General features: G+C 40.2%; 1 pseudogene; it reads right to left on the reverse strand.

Annotated features, from left to right (window-relative positions):
* Positions 1 to 7,940: 7,940 nt before the first annotated feature.
* On the reverse strand, positions 7,941 to 9,329 carry LOC110208645 (T-complex protein 1 subunit zeta-like; annotated as a pseudogene).
* Between the last annotated feature and the right edge of the window lie 228 nt (positions 9,330 to 9,557).

Consider the following 9,557-nt stretch of genomic DNA (forward strand, 5'->3'; position numbering starts at 1 on the left):
CTGAGTGCTTTACAATTATTATCACATGTGATCCTCACAACAGCCCTGAGAGGTAGGTAAAATTATCCTTATTTTATAGATGAGGAAACTGAAACAAATAGGAGTTAAGTGACTTGTGCAAGGTCACACAGCTAGTAAGTGTCTAAGGCTGGCTTTGAATTCAGGTCTTCTTGACTCTTAGGCCTAGCACTCCATCCTCTGCATCACCTACCTACCTTGGTAACTCTAATTCCCTGGGTTTGGTTCCTTTTTTTTTTTAGGCAATTGGGGTTAAGTAACTTGCCCAGGGTCACACAGCTAATAAATGTCAAGTGTTTGGTCTGAGGCCGGATTTGAACTCATGTCCTCCTGACTTCAGGGCCGGTGCTCTATCCACTGCTCCATGTAGCTACCCCCTCTGGGCTTGTTTCCTCATCTTAATCAATCAATCAACATTTATTAAGGACCTACAAAGTGGCAGACACCATGCTAAGCACTGGGGATACAAAAAGAGGCCAAAGATAGTCCCTGCCCTCATGGAGCTTACATTCTAATGGGGGAAAGGGAAGACAACATGCAAACAAATACATACAAAGCAAGCTATATCCAGAACAAATAGGAGATAGTAGAGAGAAGGTATTGGAGTTATGAGGAGTTGGGGAAGTCATCTTGTAGAAAGAGAGATTTTAGTTGAGGCTTAAAGAGAGCCAAGGAAGTCAGTAGTTGGAACTGAGGAGAGAGTGTTCCAGGCATGGAGACAGAGAGAATGCTGAGTCAAGAGATGGAGCATCTTGTTTGTGGACCTCCAGGAGAGCAGCATCACTGGGTGAAAGAGTCTTTGTCAGGGAGTAAAGTGGAAGATGAAAGGGCTGGAGATAACATCTAAGGTTCCTTTCCATTCTAAATCCTATAATCTCATGAGAAAAAAACTGAATGTCTGTAACCAGGAAAAAAAAAACTAGATCGGTTTTACATGGACTGAGCTCAGGGGACATAGGCCGAGGGAGGATATCAATAACTGTGTAGCAATGACTAACAGGACAGAGGCAGCTAGGTGGCACAGGGGCCTGGAGTCAGGAAGACCTGAATTCAAATCTCATCTCAGACACTAGCTGTGTGATCCTGGTTAAGTTACTTTACCTCTGTATGCCCATTTTCTCTTCTGTAAAATGGAGATAATAATAGCACCCCCTCCAAGGGTTGTTGTGAGGATCAAATGAGATAATATTTGTTACATTCTTAGCATAGTGCCTGGCACATAGTGTCCACAAACATTATATAAATATTAGCTATTATTGTTATATTTTTTTCCTATTTGAAACCAAAGTGGGGGAGGGCTAGATATGTGGTCATGACCCCATTTTCTCAGAGATCCAAAGAATTAAAAGACAGAACTTAGCCCCATCTGGAGTTAGAAGTAGAATAGACTAAAACAAATTATAAGCCCTAAGGAAGAATTCAGCAACAGGGATAAATGAATGGGTGAGTGAATGAATGAATAAGCATTGGTAAACAGGGACTAAGATCTCCTGGAAGGAACTTTATACTTAATGTCCACATCACAGTTAAGTGCAACAACTCCTTCAAAAGCAATCTAAGGCAAAGTTGACCTTAACCTTCATTTTGTCATGGACCCCATTGGCCTTCTGTTGCAGCCTGTTTCTCTTCTCAGAAAAATACTTTTAAGTGCACAAAACAAAATGCAGAGGATAATAAAGATGACCAATTTTATTGAAAAAAATTTTTTTTTTTTGGCAAGGCAATTGGTGTTAAGTGGCTTGCCCAGGGTCACACAGCTAGGAAGTGTCAAGTGTCTGAGACGGGATTTGAACTCAAGTCTTCCTAACTCCAGGGCTGGTGCTCTATCCACTGCGCCACCTAGCTGTCCCCCAAAATATTTAAAAAATAAGTTCATGGACCACGAGTTAAAAACCTCTGCTCTAAAGAGACCTGTCATGCTGGATGTTTTAAATATAGAACAAGACATGGCTGTCAGGTCCCTGAGGTATGCCTCCATTTAAGATTGGGTGATCCAAAGTTTTTGAAACTGCATAAAACAATACATTTGAATTCTAGTTCTTTAGTTTGTAGAATCAAAAAATTCTAGAATTTTAGGAGCATGAGGGATTTCAGTGAGGCAGTAGAGTACCTTGGATAGATTAAAGTTCCCGTATGGCGGGAGAAGGGCAGCAGGTTGGTGCACTGGATAGAGCAGCTGGCTTGTAGTCAGGAAGACCTGAGTTCAAATTTGACCTCAGAAACTAGCTGTGTGACCCTGGGCAAGTCACTTAACCCTGTTTGTCTCAGTTTCCCCATCTGTAAAATGAGCTGGACAAGGAAATGGTAAACCATTCTAGTATCTTTGCCAAGAGAACCCCAAATGGGGTCATGAAGAATCAGATCGAACAATGATGAAAACACAAAAAATGGGAAAAGAGGCATGCACAAAGAGGACCATCCATTTTTTTTTAAACACAACCCATTCACAACAGAACTTTTAATGTTCTCTGGTTTTGTCTTGTATCCAGATGCTCTTGGAGCATTGGAATAATCCCTTAGGACTCTATTTTCTGAGCTGAGTTTCAATGGGGCAGACCCCAAACATTGTCCTAACAAAAACTGGGGAGAGAGGCCCTTTAAAATACAAAGCAGAGGGGGCAACTAGGTGGTGAAGAGGTTACAGCACCAGCCCTGGAGTCAGGAGGACCTGAATTCAAATCAGGTCTCAGACACTCACTAGCTGTGTGACCCTGAGCAAGTCACTTAACCCCATTGCCTTTAAAAAAAAATGCAAAGCAGAAATTTTCTATTATGTCAACCATTCTCATCAGGATGACCCTCTTTGCCTGTAGCAAATCTGATTGAATCTCCTTGGCAAATTCAGAGGCTATAGCCTCTTTCTTTAGAGTCTGCCATTAACTGGAAATGAATTATCTACGAAAGCAGAAAAGGCATATTTTTTAGTATCTCTTACCCAACTGAAATAGCAATTAGCCTCCTTCCTTTCTTCTTTCTCTTTCCCATCCACAAAAGCACCCACACCAGGGTTTTGCCTTCAGAAACAATTTATCTCTTCAATCAATGCATATTTGCACATAAAGCACTGAAGGGTATATAAAGATGTGTTAGACCTAGTCCTTGTCCCCAGCGAGCTGCCCCTGGAGCCTTTAACTAGTACCCCTTGTGATGAGGGAGCTGACCCTGTTTACATTTTTATCAATGACTGTTAGTTTGAGGCACTTGATCAAAGTGTACTTGAGTTCCTTATTTATTTTCAATGATTGTTCATGCATAAATAACCCTAAAATAAGGCCTGCATAATGCCAACCATATGCTAGAGAAGTCAGTCAATCCATGGAAGTGCATGCACACCCTCACAGGTCCCACATCAGATCAGTCTGGCCTGATGTCTGGGATATGGAGCATATTGCAACTTTATAGATGAAACGGATTAACAGAAAGTCCACATATAAGTTCAAAGTTCCATCCACAAACTGAAATGGGCTAAGTGAAGCTAATGAAGTTGCTATTACTGATAATTGGACCATTTAGTGAAAATAGAAACATTGCCTGCATCATAATAATAGTTGGCATTTATACAGAGATTTAAAGTTTGCAAAGCACTTTACAAATATTTCTCTTTATCTTCACAACAACCATGGGAGATAGGTGCTATTATTCTTCCCATTTTATGGATAAGAAACTGAGGCAGTCAGAGGTTAAGTGATTTGGCCAAGGTCACACAGATAGTATCTGAAGCTGGATTTGAATGTGTCTTCCTGACTCCAGGTCCAGGGCTCTATCCACTAGGCCACTTAGATACCTCAATGCTAGTATAATACCATAAGTTGTGATCTCATTAGCAATACAGCTATAACTTACACAGGTAGAATAGGACTCCACCCCAGGGTGCTCCCATCTGGTGTGAGTTGGGAGGGACCTTGCCTTGAGGTCCTGCAATGGCTGCAACCACCCTGGGCTGCCACCATTAGGTCCCTATAACCATGGCGTCCTTTCTCCAACCCCCATTCCCATGGAGGCATGGTCCACGTTCTGGGGAATGGACAACCAGACCCAATGTTCTCTGTGATGCCATGCCCATGGACTCACCATGAAACCATCCTCTGCACCATTATTCCTTCTCAGTGTAAGACATTGCTTTCAGTGGCATCGGTCACTTTCAGTTCATGATTGAGACCGATCAAGAAATTACAAACTAGAATAGGAGAAGAGCAGGGCTTGAGGTAAGAATAATAAGGCCCTAGAATAACTTCACTTTAAAATAATAACTGACACTTACATAGCACTTTAAGGTTTGAATATTTGAGCCTCAAAACAATGGTGTGAGGTAGCTGCCATAGGTATTGTTATCCTTACTTTACAGATGAGGAAACTGAGGCTTAGAGAGGTTAAGACATTTGCTAATGGTCATGCAGCTAGTAAGTATCAGGGGTAGGATTTAAATTCACTAATAATGCATTAATTTAAACTCATCAATAAACTAATTAACAAATACATTGTGTTATTAACCTGGCTTCAGGTTCAGCACTTTTCCCACTACGGAAGTTTTGGTTTTGGGACATGTTTGATTCTCTGTGACCCCATTTGGGGTTTTCTTCTGAAAGATACTGGAGTGGTTTGTCATTTCCTTCTCCAGCTCATGTTGTTGTTTGTCCTTCTTTCTCAAAGAGGACCATGACATTGGGGAAGTGATGTCACGACATGAGAGTGAATCAGATGTAAATGAGGTAGAGCTATGCAAAATCACCAGCTTCACTTTTTCCTCTAGAGCCATCTGGGTCCAGTGGCCAGATATAGATCAGGACAACAGGAGATGGCCCTAGATGCATTGGGAGACTTTGGCCTTTTTGAGCTAAGGTCTTTAACAGGTCTCAGTTTGACTGAGGCAACACCCAATTGGTGCTTATTTTACAGATGATGTCCCCCAAAAACCGGTATTGAGATCTTGACAAGAGCAATATAATATCTTGCTTTTCTGGTGATTTCAGGTACCCATGACACAATTTAAAATGGGAAAGAAAGTAAAAAAAAAAGATCTGGGAGCTTTCAAAATAATTTACAAAGTCACCATACTAAAAGCTCATTCATTTTACTTATAGGAAAATTCCTTAGATCTTGACTCTGTCCTCTTACTTGTTCTTACTTTAGACATTATTGTAACAAGATGATTTATTGACTTTCTAACAAATAAAATATTAGAAATAATAAATTAGAAAATGGGAATGGAGTTAGCACTGCCAGGGACAGATCCATTGACAGCAATAAAATTACACCCAAAACCTGTCAGTGAGGGAAGAGATTAGAATTGTAACAAGCAGATACAATAACTCAAAAAAACCCAAAACCAGTCTGGCACCATTTTGTATGAGAGTACAGAGCCTTATATACACATCTGAATAGGCCTTAAAGATGCTGATGTAATAAAGCATAGTACAGCTATGTTTGTATCCCTGACTATGAATTGGAGATTGCTATAGCATCCTACTTTGTCTCCTTGTCTGAAGCCTCTCCATTCTCTGATCCATTCTTATGAGATAATAATAATAATAATAATAATAATAATAATAATAACGATAATCAGTATTGATGGCTAGCATTTATATAGTGCTTTAAGTTTGCAAGGCACTTTAAAAATATTCCCTCATTTTATCCTCGTAACAACCATTGATGTAGGTGCTATTATTATCCCCATTGTACACATGAGGAAACTGAGACAGACAGAAGTTAAGTGATTTGCCTGGGATCACACAGATTGTAAGTGTCTGGAGCTGAATTTAAACTCAGGTCTTCCTGACTACAGAGTGCAAAACTCTAACCATTGCACCACCAAGAACTGAACATCCTAAAGAATGTCTGACCATGTTTCTCCTCTGTTCAAGAAATTCTAGTATCACCTTACTGCTTCTTGGATAAATTCCTTTGTTTGGCACAAAGTATTTTACAATTCAACTCCAGGCTACCTTTCTGGGATTATTGCATTTTACTCCACTTTATGACACTTCTTAGCCAGACTGGACTAATTACCATTCCCTACACAGAGCATTTTGCCTTTGTATGGGCTGTCCTCTAAGACTCTCCACTCACTTCTGTGTTCTGGAATCCCTTCCTTCAAAGCTCAGCCGAAGCGCTACTTACCACACTAGGCCTTTTTGGATCTAATCAGCTTCCAGCATCCTTACCGTCCCTCTAGGTTATTTTGCGTAGCACCTGCAGGCACCCTTTCCATCTTCTACTGTACAGAGCGACCCAGAGGACACTACCCTAGGGTCAAGGGAGCCTATGGGTCTTATAGTTGTTGTTGAGCCATTTTTTTTTCAGTCCTATCTGACTCTCTGTGAGACCCCATTTGGGGTTTTCTTGGCAAAGATACTGGAGTGGTCTGCCATTTTCTTCTCCAGCTCATTTTACAGATGAAGAAACTTTATCTTCAGTTAAAGGCAAATGGGGTTAAGTGACTTACCCAGGATCACCCAACTAGTAAGTGTCTGAGGCCAGATTTGAACTCAGGAAGAATAGTCTTCCTTCCTCCAGGCCCAGCACCCTATCCACTTGGCCACCTAGGTAGGTGCCCAGCCTATTCATCTACATCCACTCAAAACCATAGTTCACAAATATCTACTAAGAGGCAGCTAAGTGGAGCAGTGATAGAGTGATGGGCCTGGAGTGAGGAACACTTTAATTTAAATCTGACCTTTACTAGCTGATTGACTCAGGCAAGTCCCTTATCCTCTGCCTCAGTTTTCTCATCTGTAAAATGGGGATAATAACACCTACTGGACAGGGCTGTTGTGAGAATCAAATGCTATAATATTTGTAAAGTACTTAGCACAGTGCCTTGCACATAGAAGTTTCTTAATAACTGCTTATTCCCTTCTCTACTCATGAGTTTATTTTTCATAGTCAGCCCAGAGATAAAATTAGGTCAAAGTAAAGCCATTTAATGAAACAACACAGTAAGGTAAGTAGCAGTAAAACATTTCTCCCATATTCTTTGGTCAAACTCTCTAATGAAAATACACACCTTCAATAGGAAGAGTAGACACAGTAGGAAATGTAGCCAGGGTACAGGTAGGAGGGGAACCTCATACCTCCAGTATTTCAGGGCCACTGATGTCTTCTGGTGACATTATAGTTCTGCTCCTATAAGGCCTGATTGATCCCTGCTAGTCTTTGTTGGATATGTTATGGTCAGTGGTTGTATACTTTCATCATATGCTACCATGTACAATCTCACTGGGTGGGAACATGGCTCTGGATTTTATTTCTACTTCCAGCTCTAGCTGAAGTCCTTGGCTATAGTGTTATCTCTTATTTATGAGTATAATGAACTTGTGCTATATTCTTGTGTGTGTGTGTGTGTGTGTATATGCGTGTAAAAATGACTGTAGCTTATGAATCAATGTAATTAAAATACATTTAAAAAAAGTAAATTGAAAAATAAAAACAAATCTGTTGGTGTTCAGTCATTTCAGTCATGTCTTTCTATGACCCCATTTGGGGTTTTCTTGGTATAGATACTGGAGTGGTTTGCCATTTCCTTCTCTAGCTCACTTTTACAGATGAGGAAACTGAGGCAGACAGAGTTAAGTGACTTGCCTAGGGTCACACAGCTTGTAAGTGTCTGAGGCCAGATTTGAATTCATGATGATGAGTTTTTCTGATTCCAAGCCTAGCACTCTATCCACTAAGTGGATCTATCCACTAGCTGCCTAAAAATACATACATTAAAAAAATTAAAATAAATACAGTGTAAAAAAGTAATCAATTTTAGGACCTTACATTTGAATAGGTGCCAATAATTTTACTTTTAGGAGCTAGGTTTATTACAACTGTAAGAAAAATAAATTATTCTTTTGAAAATCCTTTGGAAAGCCACTTTGAGTTTCTTTCTGTAGGGCCTTCATGATTTCCTTGATTACAATGGAAACATATGATTCGATTTAACCTTTCAGAGAAGACATTCCAACTTGCATGATCTCATCAATGTGGAGAATATTGGTGGCCATCACAGGTCAGGAGTGAAGCAGCTCTTCCTTTACACGGTAATTGGCCCAAACGCCAGCTTTGGCCACAATAACCGACTCACCTATGTTCAAATAGATACCAACAAGTTGTCCTGATTCTGAATGTTCAGCCTGTACCTTAACTAGTGTTTCTTGAATGTCAGAACTCGAGTTCTGAGCAAGAACCTTGGGAATAATGAACAATGCATTATCAAGAGCTTGGACTCCAAGTTGGGCCGTTTTGCAGTGTGCTTATTGGGCTCAATGAGAGCTTTAGCTATGGCTGCTTCCACTATGCCAGCACCTGGAACCACACAGCCATCTTCAATAGCATTCTTGATAGCTCTCAGACCATCTCTTACTATGTCCTTGTTGTGTAAGTGTGGGCTTATTTGGTCCCTTGTTAGCAATGTGACAGATTGAGGGTTGCCATATTTTTCAAGGTGAATTTCTCTTCTCGCAGTGTGTGCTCATAGACAAGTCTTATATGTCCCGGTCACTTGGAATTTTTGGTCAAGAGAATTCATAGCCATTCTACCATGTGCAAGAGTTAGCTTCCATATTTCCTCCCTGCACAGGGCCATTATACCTTCTTTTGCAAGAGCATCTAAAGAAAACAAGTCCATTCCCTTTTGATTAATAACAACAAATCCTTTGGTTGTATTATATTATTCTATAATGAATCTCCTTTCTACTTTTACTAGTTTTGCCATATTTTATAAAAAAAATCCAGAATTCACTTCTCTTTTTTCATATTCTAATGATACAAGTCAAATAAGGTTGTAAGCATCTTCTACTATTTTCTTCATATCAGGATATCAAGCACCATGGTCCAGAATTAATCCTTTGGTCAACATTACGTCAGTATTGATTTATGTTTCATCTTCACAATCCCTGACGTGAAAAGATCAATAGCTTCACCTGGTTTCCTATTCACCAAAACAGTCTACCACTGCCTCTGTCAATAGGTCATTTAGTTCAGCATTAACTTTAGTATGCAGAGATGTTCTGACCACATCTGTAAGTATTTCTCTATTTCCTTGCTTCTTTTGACTTGATCTAAATCTTCAAATACCTTTGTTTCTGTGGCTTTAGATTCTTCTAGCATTATTCAAGGGTATAGACTTTCAGAGATATAGAAATTCACTCGTTTTACCAGCTCTCTGATGATGGAAACATTTGAAGCCATTCTATCGCCAGTAATGCCATCCTGGGCTACAGCTGTTTTTGCCATTAAGAAGGCTGTTGGGCGATGAATTTGTATCTCATGTAATAGCATGTTGCCATTTTGGTACGCCTGATGTCTCCAGCACCAGAAACAATCATCTTTATGGTCAGCCAGTGCCACTTGGGCCCCACTGACGTTGGCTTTGGAGTTGAGCACTTTCATGCTCAATATGGATAGGGAAACCACAAAGGAGAAGGAAGTGAACGTAAGGGAAATAGCTAGGGAAAATGTCACCTCATCTGGGGCCCCAAACTCAAGCACTGCATGAACCAGAGAGACTGCTCTACTTTCAGTAGAGTTCAGTGCTTCAAGACTTTATTTGGATC

The sequence above is a fragment of the Phascolarctos cinereus genome, unplaced genomic scaffold (genome assembly GCF_003287225.1).
Source record: "Phascolarctos cinereus isolate Bilbo 61053 unplaced genomic scaffold, phaCin_HiC Scaffold_5;HRSCAF=322, whole genome shotgun sequence".
Lineage (NCBI taxonomy): Eukaryota > Metazoa > Chordata > Mammalia > Diprotodontia > Phascolarctidae > Phascolarctos > Phascolarctos cinereus.